This window comes from Corvus kubaryi, unplaced genomic scaffold (assembly GCF_017639235.1).
Source record: "Corvus kubaryi isolate FWS band 111438036 unplaced genomic scaffold, C.kubaryi_AGA036_p1.0 137, whole genome shotgun sequence".
Taxonomy (NCBI): Eukaryota; Metazoa; Chordata; class Aves; order Passeriformes; family Corvidae; genus Corvus; species Corvus kubaryi.
The window spans coordinates 14,512,198-14,534,211 of NW_024580671.1; positions in this window are offsets into that span (position 1 = coordinate 14,512,198).

Genomic DNA, 22,014 nt, shown 5'->3' on the forward strand with positions numbered 1-22,014 from the left:
TTTTCATCTTGGAAGGTAATCCCATCATAGGCTGAACATTTCTGTAGTATAGATATTAATGAGGATTGTGGTAGGAAAGAGAGACTGTTTGTGTTACTGCTCTGGAGGCAGGAAAAGCCAGAATCTGTGAGGCCAGTGAAACTGCTCTCTGAGGATGGCAGAAATGCTGTTACAGTTACCATGAACCCAAGGAAGGAAAGTTCAGGGCAAGAGCAAATTATGGAAAGTAAAATTGTAGTTATTGGGAGGAATTAGACTAAAGGAGGAATGCGGAGAGGAGCAAATGTAGAGAGTGCATCCTTTTACAGAAATGTGGGAATCCAAGGGTCTTCTAGTCAAGAGGTAGAAAACATACCTGTAACAAAGCAGCTTTGTAATATTTGATTAGCAATTAGATGGTTTTTAACAACTCGTTTATGAAAACATTTATACAGCAAACCTCCAGGCGAGATCTATGGAAGCAACGGAGGCAGATGCCAGCAAAATGGAAAAGAGAGGTTCAGAGGCTAGAGTAGGAAACCTACTGAGTGGTATAATATGCCTGGCATGTAGATACATATGTATAGCTCATCAGGTCTTCCTCTTTGCCTCTGTCTCAGTGAGGGGTAGCTAGTTATCTCACCCACTGACCTGTGTCTGTCAGCAGGCTGCTCGGCACAGGCAGCCAGGAAACTAAATCTTCTCTGCAATGGCAGAGGTGGGAATGCTATGAGGGACTGCATGACACAGTCAAATAAAATGCACAAGCAGAGTAAGAGCCTGTCTGCAATGCCTACAAAAATCTTCACCATTTTCTTCAGTCACTGTACCCAGCTGAGAGCAAACAGCCTGAGCTCTGTCAGTGGGGGGCAGTGGGCAGCAGAAACTGCCGCATAAAGTGCAAGGGACAAGGAGGAGGGCACCAGCGGGCTTTAATGTGCCATGTGCTTCTGGGGTGCCAGAACACTGACCTCCTACTCATTTCTCAGAGAAACAAACTCTGAGCTTGGTAGCTTACAGTGTCCTTTCAAAACCCCAAGTTGTCCCTAGCATGCAAACACAGGTTTGCAGCATCACTTGCATCTGGAAGCATTGCTCTGCAAACCCATTGACATGATATTGCAGCTAGCTTTAGGAGAAAATTAATTTCCCTGAAAGACCCAGCTAGCATATCTTTTTTTACAGAGTGAGTTGAAGGAGACGTTAGTAATTTTCAGACCTCTGCTGACTCTGAGCAGGTCAGACTGACAAAGGGATCTACAACCCTCACCAACAGGATCTAGCCTGGGGAACCATCAGGTCATTCCACATACCAGGAGGCTACACTAAAGCCATTGCACACAAACAGTTTTCAGTAACTAATAAAATGGATTATATTCCAACTACTGAACTTAAGTTCAAATGCTTTGGCACTCCTCAAGATCACCCTTGCTCTTGTTGCTCTGGTGGACATTCTATGCATAACCATATTCTCATATGGATAAGCATGCACAAATAGGTCAAGTGCTAAAAGTACAGGGTCACCATCCTGCTTCATCCAGAAGATGAAGCATCCTTCCATCAGAGACAGTGTCACCCTCGTCTGCCCGACCCTAACTCAACCCAAGGAGAGATGCAGAGGTCTGGCTGTGATGGTACCTGATTTTCTTGGGCATATTGGTTAAAGAGGGGGCCGAGGATTTTCAGTGTAAATCTTTCAAAGCCTTCCAGAGGGTAGGGTGCCTAATTCTATATAATTCTAATAAGGAGTGACTTTCCAAATCCCTCAAGATTACAATGTTCCTAAACTTCAAAGGAAAATCCATTTATAGCTTACTCCTGAAAGCTGTTGAGAGGAAATTTTGACGTGGAGTTGTCATTAGGTTAAGAGCATTTTTAAAGAAAAATATTTACCAATTTCATTGTAATACCAAGCAATTTGTCTTGCTTATGTTTTGTACACTGTTCTACTCACTATCTCCAGTCTACTCCACAGGATTATTAGAGGCTTCCATTTGGGACTTTGGATATTTTTATCAGAGATCTCCCCTTGTATTTACCTTTGGTGCATTCATATACCTCTGATCTTTTAGTCTTTAGTTGGACTACAAAGTTTTAGTTTGACACAGAGTGCTGAGAAGTAATTTGTTGTCTCTGGTGAGCAGGGCTTTGTGAGACAGGTGTTCCAGGAACAGCAGACCTAGAGGACTAGAAGCTTTCTACAGTCCTATACACTTCTTTGGACTACACAGTTATTCCATATTGTCCTTGATTGCTGGGAGCTGGACTCAATTATCTGTTTGACCTTTTGCAGACCTGTGCTCCAGTATTTCCATAAATGCATGAAGCTTTTAAACATCTGCTTCATGCCTGAAACAGCAAACACTTCCTGTCCCTCTCATTTTACCCTGTTAGTTATGAGTTTATCAAATACACCAGTCCTGTAAGTCAAATGGTTAAAAGTGCAAGTTCCACATTTCAGTAGCAATCTTAGCCATGAAGCTGGTGGTTAGTCTGGATAATGGCTGCCTAGTGAGAGCATTAACAAGCTGTGGCAAATCTTGTTAGCTTTAAATATCTTGAGAAAAGACACTAGACTGCTAATAATGACTGCTTTGTCAAGAATTATTGATAAAAGTATTTTTAAGGAATGAGAAAATCACTCATGTGAAAGAAAATGGTTTTTTTTCTTCCATAGAACTATCAGTATTGTTGCAGATGATAGTGAAAAATTAGGAAGTGGGAAGCTGGCACTGACAATCATTTAGTTTTAGGGATACTGGGTAGGGAGGTTGGTATGTAAGTGGTATGGAAGCTCGTCTGTGTTGTGTCAGAACTCATAGCTACACAATGCTCATCCTCTTTCTTCTTTTCTCTAACACAAAATTAAGAATAGTAAATTTTTGAAATGAGAAGTTCAAATATTGAATGTGTTGAATTGCTTGAAAAGTTACATTGCTCTTCACTGTAGCTACATATATCAAGAAGTCACATCTCCAGAATCAGAGATTAAGAGATGGAAGGAACTCACAAGGATCATTGAGTCCAACTCCTGGTCCAGCACAGCACCATCCCCAGGAATCACACCATGGTGCTGTCACGATCCGCTAATGCAAGCGGGGGTCGTGATGGTTCGTTTATCGATCTCAGAGTGTAAAAGGACACAAGAGATTTCCGTTTTAATCAAAACAGTGCACCTTTATTAAGTGCCCACAACACAGTAATGCAATAGAAGAGAGTAAGAGAGAGAGAGAGAGAAACAAAGTAGAGAGGGGGAAAAAGAGGGGCAATAGCTACCAACGGATGAGACGAAGTTCTCGTGGTCTTCCGCCAATAGATTCGTCTTCTTTCCGTGGGGAGATCTCGGACTCGGTTATTTCAGAAGGTCCCTTTATAGTCCTTTTCAGAAGCGAGGGGCAACTGGCCAAGAGGTTGGGAAATCTACAGCCATTGTTATGGGGTCCGTTGCTTTGGGAAACAGGTACAGGACAGACGTACAAGACAGGTGTACTGGAGAGGTGTACAGGACAGGTCGTTCCTTTCCGCTTCAGCGCAGTCCTTCCCGCCTGGGCAGCAAGAACGGCACAGTCCATTGTGACCTGCACTAATTTTCCTCAGGAATGTGTACCAGTTCCCAGTGGGCACACCCGTAGGCAACACTTGGCAGACAATCCCACCTCAGCCAGGCCAGGACTGCTGTGTTCAGTCTCTGTCTTCGGCGATGATCGTGAGGCAGATGAGGGATTTTCGGACCGTCTCTTACAGGTGCCTGAGAGTGCTGTTCAAACAATTCTTGAACTCTGTCAGGCTGGTGCTGTGACCACTTCCCTGGGGAGCCTGTTCCAGTGCCCAACTGATACCCAACCTAAACCTCCCCTGACACATCTTCAGGCCATTTCCTTGGGTCCTGTCACTGGTCACCACAGAGAATAGATCAGTGCCTGCCCTTCCTCTTCCGATAGAGTCTCTGTGCTGACACCCCAAGAAGTCTGGTTGCTCATACACAGAAGTGTTTTCCTTCCTTGGCATTTTCAGGAACAATGGTTAAATTAGAATATAAAATCTGTGTCTAGAATTCAGCTAAAGGGAGTAGAATAGGCAGCAAACCCAGATTTTTATTTTATTGAAGTTTTCCAACTCTTTCTACATAGTCCAGTCTTCTAGACAACTGTGATAATGAGTTTTTTACACAGAAAGAAATAAGATGCTGTCATGAACAAAAAACAACAGAAATTATCGTTGCAAGTATCCAGACAAATCCTTCAAGCTGGAGGTGGTGGGAACTTTTGACAGAAACATACTGGAGAGGAAAGAGAAGAAGAGCAAAGCTCCTGTGTTTGAAAGCTGCTTTCCATGACCCAAGGACTACAGACAGACATTTGCAGGAAGCTGTCAGTCACCCACTGCTGTCACTTCAGTGGCACAACACACCAAACAGCAGCACTAGGATTTGAAAAATAGACTTTTTCCAAGAAATCAAGGTGGTGATTCCTTGTCTGTTTGATCTCTGCACTTTTCACAGAGTTAGTGGGTTAGATTGCATTACAGAAAAATCAGATTACATTACAAAACCCACATATTTATATTTGGGTGAAATTACTATAGATTGTTTAAATCTAGCAAAGGCCCAAGTGAAGTTTTGCAGTCGTTATTCACCACAGCAAGTTCTTGCTGTCTAGGAAATGAAGTTTGCATCCCTAATTTTTTTTCTCCTCTGATAAGGCACTCTGACTGACTTGGCAGCAATACCAGTGGGGATCCTTCTGTCAAGACAATTGTTCAGAATCTGCCAGCTGTAACAAGCAAGTCCAATGATTGGATGGGACAGGGGAGCTGTGCTAAATGGTTAAATCTCTCTCACATCTGAATGACACTTGGCAAACACTGCCACATTCTCTTATTGATGTGCTTACTGACTTCCTTGAATGTTATTGGAAAAGATGTATTCTCACTGAGGAATGAAGAAAGACATATCTCATTTAAAGCAGAACCCCCATTCTTGTTGCATGTATTCTAACACATCTCTTCTTGCATCCAAGAGCCACAGGCTTGCCCATGTCTTTTGTACTAACTAACTGTGACTGGGTTTCTCAGGAAACATGTTGCTTAAAATTGTATCTTACTGGATTTCCTTGCTTTTTCTTTTCCTGCACCAGAGGTTAAACATTACAACTTCAGTTTTCATAGAATGGCTTTCTTTTCATGAGAGTGTCTCAAAGATTACTGTGTAATATTCTTTAGCAATATGTATGAGCAGGGATTGACTGGACTGACTGTGTATCACAGAGGAATTGGAGGTGGCTTTCTTTGCTTTCAACAGGTTTAATTGCAGCCATGCTTTTGTACATGATCTTTAATTTTGAGGCTAATGGTTTGTTATGCTGAGACGCCAGGGTACATTGTAAAATGGCAACTCATTCATGGGAGACCCAGCTGTGCCCACCATCACATGGCCCTGTCTCCTGTTCAATGCAGGCTGTAATCTCTCTTCCACCCTCAGACCTGATGAGCCAAGCGGCCGTGCCCATCGGTACCATGATTTATGGAGCATCTTTGAATTGTGAGTCCAGTAGGCATAGATAAGCTGCAGGATATGAAATGAGCCTCCTCTCTGGTGGCTGCAGTGCCTGTGGTCCTTGGTGTCTGCCTTCTTCCCTCCCACGGCTGGCAGGCAGAAGGAAAGAATTTGCAGCTTCAGCTGCAGTCCTTCATCCAGCCTGCCCGAGGTGGGGGAGGAATGCAAGAACCACCAGAGTTTGCTGACATTGCCACACAGCCAAAGAGAGGTATGGGGAGGCTGGGTGAGGTGGTGCCTTGTCAGGAATACATTGTAGCCCCAGGCAGGGCAGCTCTGGTCGGAAGCCACAGCTTCCTCCAAGCCATGGCTAGGTCTCAGTCTCTCCCCACAGGTTGTGTGCCACATGGGAGAGGCATGTTCCCAGGCAGAAAGTCTCAGAATGCAAATTTTCAGTCTAAAAATGGACTCAGATGAGGTAAAAATAAATGAGGTAAAAACAAATAGAATGAGTGCACAGGTGAGTCATGGTGTCAGACTGTCTTTGGGAACCTGTGTTCTCGCAGAGCTAATTCCTCTTGGTAATACTAAGGGCCCCAAATCTTATCTGTATATTGACTTATTCATTAAGAGTTTGTGTGTATGAATAATTCACCATCTACATACTATAGGTCCACTTTAAATGCATTGCAAAGCATATATTAGACAGAAATTGACCTCTACTGTGGTTAACATCAAGATTTATTGTTCAAGAAAGCTCCAGATATATTGACTTGAATCAAAGCCTGAAGGTTCAATTAAAGTTGATACTGTATTAACAAAAGGCCACAAGTCACATTTCTTCTGTACACTGCTTTGTGAAGGATGTCAGTTCTCTCTCTTCAAATTTTTTTCCACTGGGGCTGGAGTATAACTGTGATCATAAGCTGCTTGCCTAGCTCAGCCTGGCCTTCCTGTTTTATTTAGCTGCCTCTGGGATCCTTGCTAGAACATTATTAATGGGATGTCTTGCTCTAGCTTGAAAATAGTATTCATGTTTTCATCCACACTAGTAAATGTTTTTCTTTCTAAAACCATTATTTCAGTGTAATGTGGCATATTCTTTGCCTTTTTCACTTTAACCCAGGAGCAAGCTTACATTGAAAAAAACACAAAGAAGATCCTATTCCAGTGTTCTAAAATGGAATAGGATTGCTAACAGTAAGGTGTGGGAACAAAACACTTTGAATTTGCCTCTCTGCTTTTGTCCCTCAGAGTTGGAAGTAAATGAGGAAAGAACATTTCACAGACAGACTAGGGAGTATGACCTCGTCTCTAGCTGCTGCATCTGATAATGTTCCCATTTCTCTCATGATTATTAGTGTGACCTTTTTATCCCTTTCCTTTTTCCTTTTCAAAAAAATGCTCTGGTATCTTTGCACCATCACTGTGTGCTGCACATTTCATTGCTAAGCAACAATCAGCAGTGCACAGCCTGGGCACCACACATGAACTTTTACTTAAATCTCCAAAGCAAGGAAACTTTCACTCTCTATTGCTGAAGCTGATCCTTGAAGGATGTGCTCCTGAAGTGGGGGTGTGTGGGGAGCCAACACTAAAGAGCTGCATGTGTGTGCACTCCAGCTCCACGATGGTGCTCTCACAGGGGTGTCTTCCTTAATTAGACAAGAACCCCACCTATGCTTCATTGTGGAAGGGATATTAAGGACTAGAGTCACATCCAAAGAACCAAAATAACCCAGATTTGAGGATGGGAACTGTCATGGAAAAAATAATTATTAAAACCAAGGGAGAGAGGAAAGTAAAAGCATTTCAATTTCTTTTAATCCAAAGCCCTCCAAAGGGTGCCAACTTGGAGTTTGCATGAGACCTTCCTGTACTTCCAGCAGCACAGAGCTAAAACAGGAAGGGGAAACCAAGGAGTGTTCAATAGGAAATGGACTGGGCAGGATCTTGAAATTATGGAAGGTAATTATGAAATTTACAGTTGTTAAGGAGAAGGGGTGGTTTTTAGTGCATGAATATAAATCTCCTCAGAGACAACTTACTCCTAGCCACAAAACACACAAAAGGGGGTAAGGAGTAGGATTTTCATGGCAAATACTTTTTCTTCTTGAAGAATCTACTGAAAAAGCCCCCAAACTACAGATCACTCAATGTCTTGAACCTTTCCAGCTTTAGTCCTGGAATAATAGTATTTCCTCTGATCTAGATTCTGAATCTTTAAATTTATTACACCACAGAGAGAAGAAAATCAAACTAACTCTCCAAAAAGATTGTCACAGCCTCAGACTCTGACACCTGATTTTGGTCCAGAGACTCCAACATAAAAGGAAGGTGAGTGCTGCATCAGAGGCAATGAGGGCAGATCAAAGTAAAGCAAACATAATACGAATATCTGTGACCACACTGGTGGCTTCTTACAATGTTATGCATATGATATGCAATGAAATGGTATTAAAAATATTGTCAAAGTAAAAGGTAGCCAGAAGTTGATACCAGCTAATAGGAATGGGAGAGTTGCTGTAAGCAGTAGTTAGTTATCTACATGAGGTCACTCAGCATTACACTTAGCTAGAGTGCCTGAACATATCCATAAATCTTACTCAAAGTTCAGATCCTGGTCTCTCAGCGTATGCTTATGAGTCTCAGTGGGAACGGGTGTAAGATCCTTTGTATGGGACTATAGGGAAAAATTCACCTTCTTGCCCAATATAAAGCAAGCGGGAGAAATTCCAGTACCTGCAGGACAGATTCCTGATAATGAAGGGTGTCTGATATATTGCTTGTTGTAATGGATAGCTCCAAGCAAAGTGTACTTAGGCTGCTTTTAAGTATCTGCTTTAATTGCTTCATCTTGCACTCAGCTTGTGGGATATGTGGCATCCCCCTGACTGTACAGAACTAGGAGCAGATAACTGCAAACCACAGGCCATTATCTATAGCTTTTCTTCATGTTGAGGGGAGATGGGGAACTTTTGAATCCATTCCTTCTCTCTGGCCAGGACATGTCCTCAGAGAGCAGGAGTTTGCACTGTCTCAGCTAGAATTTAAGGGCATGCTAATGTTTCTTGCTTAGTACACCTATGTGACATGTTCTAAAAACCCGCCCTTCTGAAGGCAATGCCCCTCAACACAGGTGAAACTGGTGGATACTCTTGCTAACAGAAGAGGCTGCACAGCAACTGTTTGGCTCCTGTCCTTTTCTTGAAAAAGTGAATGCTTTAGTATTTGGCTCATTCTTTAGAAGATGAATTCCCATCTGCATTGGGTGTGCCAGTACTTCAGGTCTGTTTATAAATATCCCAGAAAGCATGGCTTTTTGCGTGGCATGATGCTGGATCTACAAGAACCCATTAATAGAGTGATGGTGGTGTTTCTATCCCTAGTAACAACTTGGGTTAATGCTTTGTGGGAAGGAAGGAATATAAATTATTAAATTCTGTTTTGTTCCTTCAAACAGGCAGCTGTCACAGCAGTTTCAAAGTCACCACAACAGTCATGTCTGGCCAAAGAACACTGTTAGGTTCTTTCTTGTTCAGTTTTTAGATGGAAATAACAGATTACTCCCACTGAATTCAAGGCACAGGCATAATCTCAGTTACCTGTTACCTTTGGTGCAAGTGGCACACACCAATAATCACTCCTTTATCATGAAGAATTAGGTGTGCTTTGCAAGCCTCACTCTTAACAGGCTTTGGCACAGCACACACTGGAGGCCACCTAACACAGACAGCTCCAGCTGGGGGGGAGACTGTGGCACAGGGTCTGACATCTGGCATGGGCCTGAGGCCATGGTGGCTCACTCAGAGTATGCTGATTTTATTAGAAGCAGCCCAGGACATCAATATCCATTTGCCAATGTCTGTGTGGGCATTGCAGAATCTCAGTTTAACATGTGGTTGATAGGGAGGTAGCTTGCTGACCTGTGAAGGCAAAATAAACTTTGTCTATCAAGATGTGTCTGGCAGGCGCATTAACCTTTCCCAGTACTTTAGAGAGAGCGTGAGCCATAACCTCCTGCTCTAAATGTGTGGCTGTGCTTTGTGATTTCTGTATGAGGTGAGAACCAAGGGCAGAGAGCATGAGGATGCCACGACTGTTCATGGGTCAAACATGCAGATGAAAAAAATGTGTACTACCTCCAGAATGGCCAGCAAACTAAAAGCTTTAAAAACAATATTACAGGCTATTTTTTTTCCCCAGGCTCTGAAAAAATTGAGGTTGGAAGATCTCTGAACTAAAATTGGCTGATAGCCTTCTTTGTCAAGCTTTTCTCTACACATCTGGTTTTTTTGTATTTTTTTACTTCTGAAACAAGCAAGCTATTAGAGCCTTGACTTCTTTGTTTAAATTAGAAATACTCACTGACCCTTGACTGCAGAGGTGCTCTTGCACTGCTGTAGTAAATGCCAGGCACATCTAACATATGTGCGATCCAGGAATGCTCTGGCTCCTTGCCAACAGTCTACTTCATGCCTGGTTTCTACTACTGCTAAGGCTAAAACAGCTGGGGAATTAGATATATTGTGAGCAGTTTTTCTCTTTAGTGGGTATGTGTATATCTGAAATGCTACTTGTCTCTACATTTTAATTGTTCCGAATAACTGAGAGTAATATGTTTACTTAGCTCTTTTTTAAAATTTTTTATTTGTCTTTCTAAAGCTTTTTAGTACTATTCAGTTCTTCCCTAGAAATTAGCAGGAATCTTGCTCAAGATGTGGCAAAGAATGTCTGTCTCCAGTGAAGCTGGTGGGAATTTTGCCATTGTCTTTCATGGAGACAGATTTCTCCATGGGGCTTTTCTGCCCTGTTTGATAAGCTTTTCAAATCACTGTAGCTTAATACTTCTTTCTGGCTGTGTGAAATGGTGTATCGCTTAGAGTGAGCTGATCTAAATGGCTGGTGTCTCTCCATCCCCATTTCCTGGTTGCAAGGTGTGCTCTCCTACTGATTCCCAAATAAACAGACCAGGAAGGGGAAAATACCCCCTACCTTCCAGGTTTCTGTCAGTTCAGTGAGCTGAATGGTCTTACAGAGGCGTCTGAAAAGTGCCGGACCACAAAATCAGGAGCTGGAGAGTAAGTGGGGGATTAGGGATGCTCTCTGAGAGGCACCTAGTCATTACGGCAGCTCCATTGACACATGAAGCAGCACCCTTCAATACGTACAAATCAAGGCATTTGCACTGCTCTTAACTCATTCATTTGTGTAAGGAGTATCTGGATGCCCGTAGCTATGTGTCCTTTTTTAACTGGGTGCTTGAGACCTGAGGTCAGTGCTCTGGGTGCCTTGCTCCTCTCAGGTCTCTTCTGACCCACAACATTGCATGTGGTGGGCAGCTCCTGAGCTGGTGTGAGTGCTGCCCCTTGTCTGCACTCAGGATCCTCCTCCTGTCTCTCATGTGTATGGCAAAGCTGTGCACTGCCAGAAACACATGGTGTGTAAACTACATATTGGTCTAGAAGCCGGCAGGTGGCCTGTGCATTGAGTACCATCAAGATACATATGCGACATCAAGAAGAGCTAGATCCTGGATCTGGGTGAACTTCACCCCTTAGTGTCTATATGCACCTCACATTCCTTCTCCTGCCTTGTGTCTGGGCTTATACATACAAGGATCTGTGACTCTAAGGCAGAAGTCTGGATTGATTCTCCAGGGTTTATTTCACGAAAATTTTAGAAGTCCCTCCATAATTTTGTGAATGTTTTACAAATGCTGAACACATTTTCAACCTGGCTGTGAATTTCCTGATATGTTGACATTTTCAGTCTTTTCCATTGAGGTGAAGAAGGGTTATTGGTTGTTACCAGCTTTTAGAGATCTGTAGTTTCTTTACCCTATCTGTAGCTTTGATCTACAAAAGTACAGATTAAATACTGTTCAATCAGCATATATAAAAATACCTTTCCCCCCAGAATTTGTAACTGTCATAATGACCTCAGCCTTGGACCTCTCTTGAAGTTTAATGGCCAGTTGGGGTTAATGGCCCAAAGTTCCACCTCAGGCTATTAACACTGTCAGCAGTCATTAATTCTCACAAAATGCTCAGGGTCTTTATTGCTGTTGCTTAAGTGATGCTCAGATGACTGTGAATATTTACACCCCTGCTGTGGATGTAAGAAATAGGCCCAGTGCACAGTATTTCAGATGTCTCACTGCTCAAAAAGGTCTGAGTACCTGGCAGGAATCTCTTGCACATCTGATGTTAATGAAGTAACTGTCAATTGGCCATCAACAGTGTAATCTAAACTTGTAGTTGCTTATATAGATGTGTACTTTGCTTAAAAAAAAAAATGTACAGGCAGACTCCTTGCCCTGAAGAGTTTACACGCCGATGTCTGTGTAAACATATGCTTATCTTTATTTAGAATACTTTCAAGGGTTAACAGGCATGTGCTCGTTGTTATTCAGATACTTCTAAATATAAGTCAATGATGCTTGCAATTTTTTTTTTTCATCATAACACCTTATATTTAAAGCTTTTCCTGAGATGAGATGCAGGACTGAGCTGATCAAGCTCCTCACCACAGCATACCCTCTTCTAAGAAGAAATCATAGCACTTGTTGACAGGTTGTTTAAGCAATCAGTTTTTGAAGAGAAAAAGTTGGTTTATTAATATGTATTATTATTTAGGAAGAAACATAGGATTGGGACCAACCTTGTGGGACGTGAATCAAGTGTCTGTTCTCTTGAACAGTGGTGTTAGATCACTGTTAATAAACTGACTGATTTCAGCTTGAAGAGACTCAGGTTTTCATTCAAACAGCCTTCTCAGTGGCTGTTTCAGAACCTCACTGCTCTGGGGATTGGACATTTTCTTAAAATGCCCAGTAAAAATGTACTCACAGCCAGTTTGGGTCTATTTGTACTTGTGCCAGCATTGGCTTTTAGAGTAAACAGTTCTTCCTTTCCCTGGTGCTTATATACTGGATGTGTTTACAGAGAGGCATGATATCCTCTGTCAGCTTGTATTTTCCCAGGCTTAACAGACACACTTTTGGCTTTCTGTTCCCCTGATTATGATCTGCACTTGCTCCTGGCTGACTCCAAAGGCTACACAACAGGCTGGGGAGCTCTTTCCAATGCTCTGGGTAGGGAAGCTACAAAACCAGGTGAAGTGAGATGGCAATAACAGATGCGACAATGCTATCTGAACACAAAGATGGAAGAAGAAGGCTTATTGATGCATGACATGAAACAGAATAGTAGAGGGATAGTGGAAACATGATAGAATATTAATTGCAACTGGAGTGCAAGTACTACAGGGTGAACACTCTGAAAGGAATGCAGGAGGAATTGTAAAGATAATGTGGTAACATTATATATGAAGAATATGGCTGGCAGTAGAGAAATGTTAATTGTATGGATAAGAGAGGATCATCTTATGTCAAAATGTTTTGGGAAAGGATTCTGTAGTGGGAAAGCGATTGGTTTCTACAATGAATGTTGAACTTGGGGTTGCTTTAGTATCATGAGAGAGATAAAGCTACGTGGTGATTGTGTGGGAGAGTTTAAATTCCACATTCACAGACTGGAGAACAGATGTTACATCCACAGTAATTTTTCAGAGTGGAAGATTAAAATATCTCCTATTTGAAGAAGCCATGGAACTCCTAAGAGTTTATAGTATTCTAAGTTGGTGATGGGCAAGTAGCAAAGTTATTATACAGAAAGTAATAGAGAAAATAATGCACTATCAAGTGATGACAGTACTGCTCCAATTCCAATTTAAATGAAATAACAGTATCTACAAAGACCAGTTGGTAGTTGTGGTGTTAGGCTGTAAAGGGGAAGACTATATCATAGCAATTCACTCTGAACAGCAAAGACACACTATTGGGGTAGAGTGCTGGTCTGAATTTTGTATTCTTAAGCAATAGAACTCCAGACCTCTCTAGAAAAATAGTTCTACTAAACAGGCTGTTGAAATTTGTCAAAGGATTTTTGAGATCAGAGTGAAAACAGATTGGCTCAGAAAAAAACCCCACAACTTGAAGGATTGAAAGTGAAAGACCAGAATGTGAATTGTGAACTGCAGGGATAATTTAGACCTTGAGAAATCAGAAGAAAGAGTTAAAGATTCTCCAGTTGTAATAAATAAAGTGCTAGGAAAAAACCCTAAGGATACTATTTAAGGCTAGTGTAGGGATGGTCCCCAAACAAAGAATACTTTTTCTCTACCTCTGAAGACAAGCAGGTGGAACAGAGATGTGACAGTAGGACTGTTTATGGGAAACAAGGTAATAGGAAGTGGAAATGGCTCCACAAATGTTGGCTCAGAGCCCATCTGAATGAAGGCCGGTAAGAGTCAGTTACAAAAACATGCTAAAGGACAAACTTAGGAGCCACAGGCCAACTGTTCTGATGTGCAATATTTTAGGGAAAATGAAAGCCATGGGGAGTAATAGATGATATCCTAAAATACCGTATCATCTTACTAAAAGGGACCTACTTTTAGGCTTCTTTAATGACTGATTTTTTTTTTTTAATTTTATTTTTTGGGGGGCAGAGGGAAAATAGCAACACAGTATCTGTAGCCTACCTTTTCTTCAGTAAAATATTTCATATAATGGTTAGGTATTCCTTGACACCAGAATTAGTACAAGGAACTCCTCAAAGGGCAGACAGTGATGTATTATGCTGACAGGGAAACTAGCACTCTAAAACGATGTTCCTTAAATACTTCTATTAGTGATCAAGAAGTCAATGTGCAATAATTAAATTTGTTGAAGGTACAAAGCATATCAATAGGGCAAATTCAGTAGAAATCTGGTTAACTTGATGCCTGCAATTATAGAGTGGAATTAGATAAACTAGAACAAAATCCAAGGTGATTCTTTAAAGAAGAAATAACAAGAATGGTTGCTACCCACTGAGAATGGGTAGGAAAAAAAGAAAAAATAGATGGGTTTTATATTTTTCAGTCACATGACGTTGCTGAACCACTGGTGTGAACAAACAAACAAACAAAACAATGCATACGCTAGGCAGTATCAGGAGAAGTATTTCCAGTAGAGAGGGGAAAGCACCCATATGCTGTTACGTGCTACTTGGAGTCACTGTGCACATTCATGTTCACCAACATTCAAGAAAGAAAAATTCAAAGAAAAAATTACAGAAAAGTGCTGCATCACAATACAGCAGGAAAAGAGATCTCACAGTACAAGAGTAACGGAGTTTTGTTGGGTTTGGTGTTAGTCAAACAAAAGCAGACTTAGAGGAGATAAGACAAATTGATGTGGTAAAAAAAGGACAAGAAAGCTGTTTAGCTGAAACTAAAATGTTCACAACAGCCAGCACCCCAAAAACATCCGTAAATAAATTTATGCTACACATTAAAAGAGGGCTGCTATTTACCAGGGTAGTTTGTAGTGCACAAAATCCTGTCTTTTTTTAAAGATGGAGCTTGATAAATGTAAGGAGGGGATTATATAGGTGGTCAGACATATTAAAGGACTGGATATATGACCCAGGAATTCCCTCCCAGCTTATCCCTGGATTTTCTAAATTTCTGTAACGAATAAATTCTGTACTTGGAATGTGCAGCAGGTCATTGGACCTGGGGAAAGAAGCTATTAAGGGCTCAGTTTAGCTGAGCTTGGTTTTAGTCACAATATATGCACACAGGACTAAAACTTGCTTGTGTTGTTCTGGGGAAACCATGCAATGATATTTCTCTGTGCAATGATATTTCTCTGTGCAAGGTTGAAGTCAGAAGAATTACTCCATTAGAAACCACAGTTTCTAGCTGTGCATCCCCTCGTGTGCAGATGGAGTGCAGAGCACTGTTTCCTAGCAACTACTAAGGACCACTGGCTTTATAAATCAATCTCTGCCAGGATATCACAGAAACCACGATAAATGGGAAACATTTAGTAGTCAGAAAGCTTTCTACTTCCTCCACTTTCTGGTCAGCACAGAAGAGTCTTTTCAAGAAGTAGATAATATCAGCATTTCTTCGTAAGTGGACTGAATTCAAATCCTTGTTCAGGTGACTTGTTTTTCAGCTCTGCTGGGGTACATGTCCTCATGTCCATGAATGGTCTGTCTTTAAGATGCCGGTTGCTGGGCTTCCTCAAAGACAAAATTATATGAAACTTCATTTGGAAAAAAAAGAAGAAGATGAAATGCAGATAAGGAAGGAAGGAATGAATAGCACTAGAAAAAATTCTAAAGAGCCCTTGGAAGAAGGGATGTGATAATAGTCAGTCAGTCAAAGGCTGCAGATGTGACTCTTCCCTTCTGTACAGTAAATAACTATTGGTGTCACATTAATTTATAAAATTAAAGTAATATCTGATTGACTGCAACATCCAGATAGTTTGGGGTTTTTTTCCACTATTAAGAATTTCTACTGATTTCTCTGTTTATCCTTCTCATTTTTTGAGTTTCTAGCATCCACTGATGCAGCTAACAGTATGAGCTGGGATGTTCTAGGTTGTTAGTAGATTGGAAAATCCCATTTCCCTTTTGTGTAAAGCACAGGACAGATGGTCTCTCTGTTCAGCAACTTTCATTAGGGTTTTGTATCAGAAATACACCAGAGGTTTTTTCACTCTGGTAAGACCAGGGCTACAAAATCAAAGTGCCGAGAAGCTCCCAGTAATATGTAAGGGAAGAAAAAAGCTCTCCTAGTACATTTAGAAATAAATATTATATATTGAACGGGTCATTAAATAAGCAATTAATATTTTAGTCTGTAATTTGATTGTTATATGTTTTAACAGCCTGTTGTGCCAATCTCACTTCTAATTGGGGAACAGTATCGATTATTTAATTTCTAGCATAGAGTGGTGTCCACTGTGAAATCATAGCATCAATCTGAGAGTGCTCTGTGTTTCATCTTTTTCCATGAACACTAACAGAACAGGAGCAGTAGGTGAGTTAAAGATTAGTTTCAGAAAAGGAGTACTCAGGATACTAAACTTTGTGACTGATGATATCATTTGAGAAATCTGATGCTTAGACTGTGAGCTCTTTAAAGTGCGAAATTGCTTATATATCACAGAAAAGAAGCCATGCACTTCTGTGGTGTCATATAAATAGTGTGCAGTCTTTCTGCTTCTGAGTTGGAAGTAAATTTAAGAAGGGATAACATCCTGCATTTCAACTTTTTTTCTTCTGTTTTTAGAAACATTTTAGAAGTTTCTTTTCACTGAACTAATTCTGCTTTTTTATTATTAGTAATATATTGTTGTAATCTCACAAGTTATTTCCTCTTTTACTTGTACTGTTTATAACTTTAGCTGAATCACTCTATTCAGAGATGGGTTTGTGTTATACTACCATCTCAGATTATTCTTTGCCTTCTTTGTTGAGTTATTTTGAAGAAGACGTGTTTATATCCCCATTGTTTGATCAACAAAGTACACGATTACAAATCTTTGGTCTTCTGGTATGTTTAGCAAATCTTTTCAGACTATGATTTACCACCTGTGGCTTTTCTTCATCTCTCTAAAAGGCTTTTCTTCATCTCTAAAAATGCTATTATCTTAAACGGCCTATTTCTAATTGCAGTGGGTTTAATTGCTTGGATACACAAGGGTCTGGGTCAGGTACTGCTGTTTTCTGGACATGTTGAGAAAAAATGGGTGTCTGTGTACAGATGTTTCTAGAAGGGGAAAGAATTTTACTGCATGTTTCCCCTTAATAGGAATGGATGTCAGCAGCTTTACAATAACATTCCTGGAATTATTGCCCTCCTGAGATGAATTTCCATCCCAGACCATATCTATTGGAGATATCTATAAAGATGCTGCCCTGGCCATATTTCTTGTGCTCAGTACTCTGTTTGAAATGTGTGGCGTCACTGGAAAACTCTATCTCAAGCCAAGAGTGCTGCTGCTGTTTTCAGGAAAGTGTTTGACAGTGGCATATGTGGTAATACTTACTTTAAGAAGTGAGATGAAAAAATCTTTCAGAAGGGAGGTTTGTTAACAGAAAACACCTGGAAGCATGCAAAATTGAACAGCACATCTATATATTCTAATTATTTTCCGGAAATGTATGGTGTCACTATTATTTGTAGAGTCATGTTGCTAATTTGCAAACATTTGGAGAACTGTCAAATGTTTTTGTGAATATTTATGAGTCCTCAGTGTTTCACTGCTTTTAGCACAGGTGGTCATTTGCCCAAAAATTCCTCTAGGAAAAGTGCTATTTACTGTTCACCATTCATCTTTCTATTGCTTAAAAGGTTTGTCATCCAGTTAGGGAACAAAATAAGTGGGCTGTGAGGCAGGACACAGAGTAACCCTTGCAGTGGACAGCTGAAATGAATAGCTTCAAACAAGCCATGTGCAGAATTTTATTTCTTTAAACAACTAAGCAAATATTTATCAACTGTAAGGCCTCCAGGGCATACATTATCTTTTTATTTTCCTATTTATTCACCATCTACTACAATAGAATTGCAAGCCTCATAAAGGTCTTTAGGCATCAATATAATAAAAATACACAATAACACAGATAACAAATGCTATTTAAGAAATCTATATTGGATAGTAGACAACTCAGAAATAAAGCTAGATTAGAAACAAATTTCCTGCAAGCAGGCTTTCTTTGAAACAAAAATATTGCCAAATCCTTCTTGCTTTACTCACACGAGTCCTCAAGCTGAAGAAAAGCTTCTAAGGCAGATTATAAGATTTCACACCATAGACAGGGAATTTGTATTTTGACAAACCAGAATGAAGTTTTCAGAACTGTGAGCTGTGTGAAATTAGCTCCAGGAAGTATTTTTAATGATCATGAAAAAGAGAAAATATTTCAGAACACAGACTAAAACCTTTGAAATGTATTTTGGTGTAATGTTTTAATTCTAAGTTTTGATTTTCATCCATCCATTAACATTCAATAACTACAAAGAGAAGCAGAAAACTATTTAAAAATATTTTTTTCTGGATAAATCTAACACAGGGAAGTCTCGTGCATAATTTGGGCTTGCATAGTAACTACTCACACACCCTATGATGACAACCAGAGATTAGGTATGCCTATATGTTACATCCTGTTGTTTAAAATGTTAATATTTAGCAATATTTACAGAATTAGTTACCTCCTGTAGTTCATGAACTGTCATAGTTCTTTTAGATTTATTCATGTCTTTGCAGCAAGTTAAAAAAATTAATTTTATTTTTCAATTTTCTATTAAACTTCCAAGCCCTTTTTACCTCAGGTTGATTTAAAACTGTGGAGAAATTTTGTAATCTCAGATGGCAAGAGTGATCAGTCAGGCTTTTATAATTCTTCCAGAGAGCCAGATCCCCCAGACAGACACTTAAATAAAATCACTTAAAAGATAACTACCTTCAACCTTTGCCTTGGCAATCCCCCACTCTTCCAAAGGAACCTATGGTATGCAAGTCTTGTCCTAACTCCATTCAGAGGAGCTAAGGTTCAGAGGTCTTTGCTTCCTTTCTTTCAGATGTTTGACTGGAAGACAGTACCTTTGGTAAAGTCAAAATCTTGAGGCCTCCTGGGTCTGGCAGATGTCTGGTTTTCTGGCTTTCCCCACTCCATCCAATTGTGAGGTGATATCCCAAGGGATTTCATTAAGTCAGTTTTTGTAAATGAGCTGGGTTTGTGATCTGACCATTGCTGCCCCTGCAGAGACAATATTAGTTGCACAAGGTCCTTTTCTGGTATGTACCACTGAGTAAAAGCCCTTATGAAATGCTGCTTCTGTGTTTTTTTGGTTTTGTTTGGGTTTTTTTTTCCCCCCAAGAGTCCAGTTTCTAAAACATGAGTCAATTCAATCGTGTAATCATAGACATCTACTTGAGATGCCCTGGGGTACCACAGGTTCAGGATGGCATCTATGACAGAGTGCCTGCTGGGGACCCACACTTCTGGGCTGACCCAGGCCATCCCAGGCACCACCAGACATTATGGACAGGCAACTCAGACCGTCCTAATCAGCACAAGGAAAGGAACTAGAGAGGTTCTTTTGGGTTGGGTTTCTGTCAAGCAGTCCCTGAACCTATTGAGTGTCTGGGGCAAACTCAATTGGTCTACAGACTCCCAGGGTCTCCTGGATAGATCTCCAGGGACTTCAAAGGGAATTTACATGCCCAGGGCATAAATAAACACTCCTCGTGCCTTTCCCCAGAAACTGCTCTTTGCTCATTTGACCCCTTATAGTGTACGTCTTTGAGATCATAGAGTCACTAAGGCTGGAGAAGACTTCCAAAATCATGAAGTCCCGCCTTTGACTGAATACCACCATGCCCACTAAACTGTACTGCAAAGTGCCACATCTATTCAGTTTTTGAGCAATTTCAGGAATGGTGACTCCACCACTTCCCTAGGCAGCCTGTTCCACTTAAGTCTTAACTACTGTTTCACTGCAGAAATTTTTCCTAATACCCAACCTGAGTCTCCCTTGGTGCACCTTGAGGCCATTTCCTCTTGTCCTATTGCTTGTTATCTGGGAGAAGAGACTGATCCCCACCTTGCCACAACACCCTTTCAGGTAATGTGGTAGCACAACTGTCCATGTCCTCACAGACATACAGAAGATTTTTGAGTTTGTTAGGCCTGTGTGTTGCTGTTGTGCTTATAGTAAATTCTATGGAAATTTTAGTTTAAATTAGGCTGTTGATTAAATGTTAAGTTTAAGTGCTGTTAAACCCTGTCAAGTCCAAGGATAAGTTTGGCAAGATGGTTCACTCTGGATCTTGTAACTCAACAGGAGGGTCTCCCTTATTTTTTTTTTATCCTTACTCTTTCCCATCCTTACCCTTTTCCATCCCCAGCCTCCATATATATAATTTTTGACTGATTTTAATTTTAGATTGATTGACTTTATATTTTAGTCCAGTTTTTCTCTGTGAGCTTTGACCATCTAGTAATTAGAAGAGTGAACATTGCTGACAAACTTTGTCACGCTTTCACTTTTATATTAAGCCTGCTTTTGCCGATACCTTTGCTGGTGATTCTTTGAGCAACCGAAAAATCCTTCATGACAGGTGGTTGTAGAGAGTGATAAGGTCTCCCCTGAGCTTCCTTTTCTCCAGATTAAACAACGTAAATTCCCTCAGCCACTCCTCACAGTCCTGGTTGCCATTGGCCCTTGGTCACCTGGGCACTCTGCTGCTGGTCAGCATCCCCCGGTCCTTTTCTGCTGAGCAGTTTTCCAGCCACTCTTCCCCAAGTCTGTAGCACTACAAGGAGTTGTTGTGACCCACGTGCTGGACTTGATGCTTTGCCTTGTTGAATTTTATACAGTTGGCCTTGGCCCATCAATCCAGCCTATCCAGATCTCTCTGCAGAATCTTCCTGCTCTCCAACAGATGAACAGTCCCACCCCACTTGGTGTTGTCTGTGAACTTGCTGAGGATGCACTCAATCTTGTTATCCAGATCATTGATAGAGATACTAAACAGGACTGGCCCCTAGTACTGATCCCTGCGGAGCACCACTGGTGACTGGCCTCCAACTGGATATAACTCTGTTCACCACCACTCTCTGGGCCCAGCCATCCAGACAGGTTTTTACCCAGAAAAGAATGCACCCTCCTAAGCCACAGGCTGTCACCTTCTCCAAGGGAAGGATATGGGAGAGAGTGTCAAAAGCTTTACTGAAGTTCAGGTAGACAGCATCCACAGCTTTTCCCTCATTCACTAGGTGGATCACCTGGTCATAAAAGGAGATCAAGTCAAGAAGGAGATACTTATAGAGGGCCCAGTTTTACCTCAAAAGCATAGTATTTCTGCACTCAGTTTAGATGTACAAATCAGTACATCAATACCTATTATGTGCAAATGTCTTACAAGGCAATTTGTCCTTCATGGCTTCAATTCTTCCACATCCAGTTCCGCATCCAGCACTGTGAGAGTCTTATGAGCACCAGCATCGGCAATAACCTTACTATTACTTAAGTTGCCTAGTTCTATTCTCCTCCCTGTTCCAGGTGCCAGAAGGTGATGTCTGTCTTAGGCTGAGGCCACTTGGGATGGCTGCAGGAGCATGCTGGGTACTAGAAATATGCATGTAGAATGTGCAGGTTCTTCATTCAACAATACTGTTGTTTACTAAGAAGAAGGACATTGCCCAGGGGTAGGATGGCATCCTTAGCAATGCTGATCTAACTGCTCTCTATGCTGCCAGGAGATGCACATCAGCTGTGCGCGATACTGTAACACTTCCAGAATAGCTACTGCTTCTGTGCAGCCTGGGGAAAATGTTACCTTTCTCACTGACTTCCTCACGCTTCAACAGAGCCAGCATGAGTTATTTTTGTTGGAGCTTCTAAATCCTACTTTGATTTCATGTAGCCAGACTGAGAGTAGGACCCATTTTATCTGCGCATCTTGACAGCTTCAGAGACTACTGCATACGACATTGTAGTTTTGCACAGAAGTAGTAAAATTCAAATTTATTACTTTTTTAAGGGGAGGGGTTAAAAAGCAATGCAAGGATAAATTTGGAACACATTTCAAACTCACTTGAGTGTTGCACAAAGGCAGGGATGGAAAGAGAAAAGATGTAGGACTTTTCTCACATCTCAAGTGTGATCTCAGTCCCACTGAAACT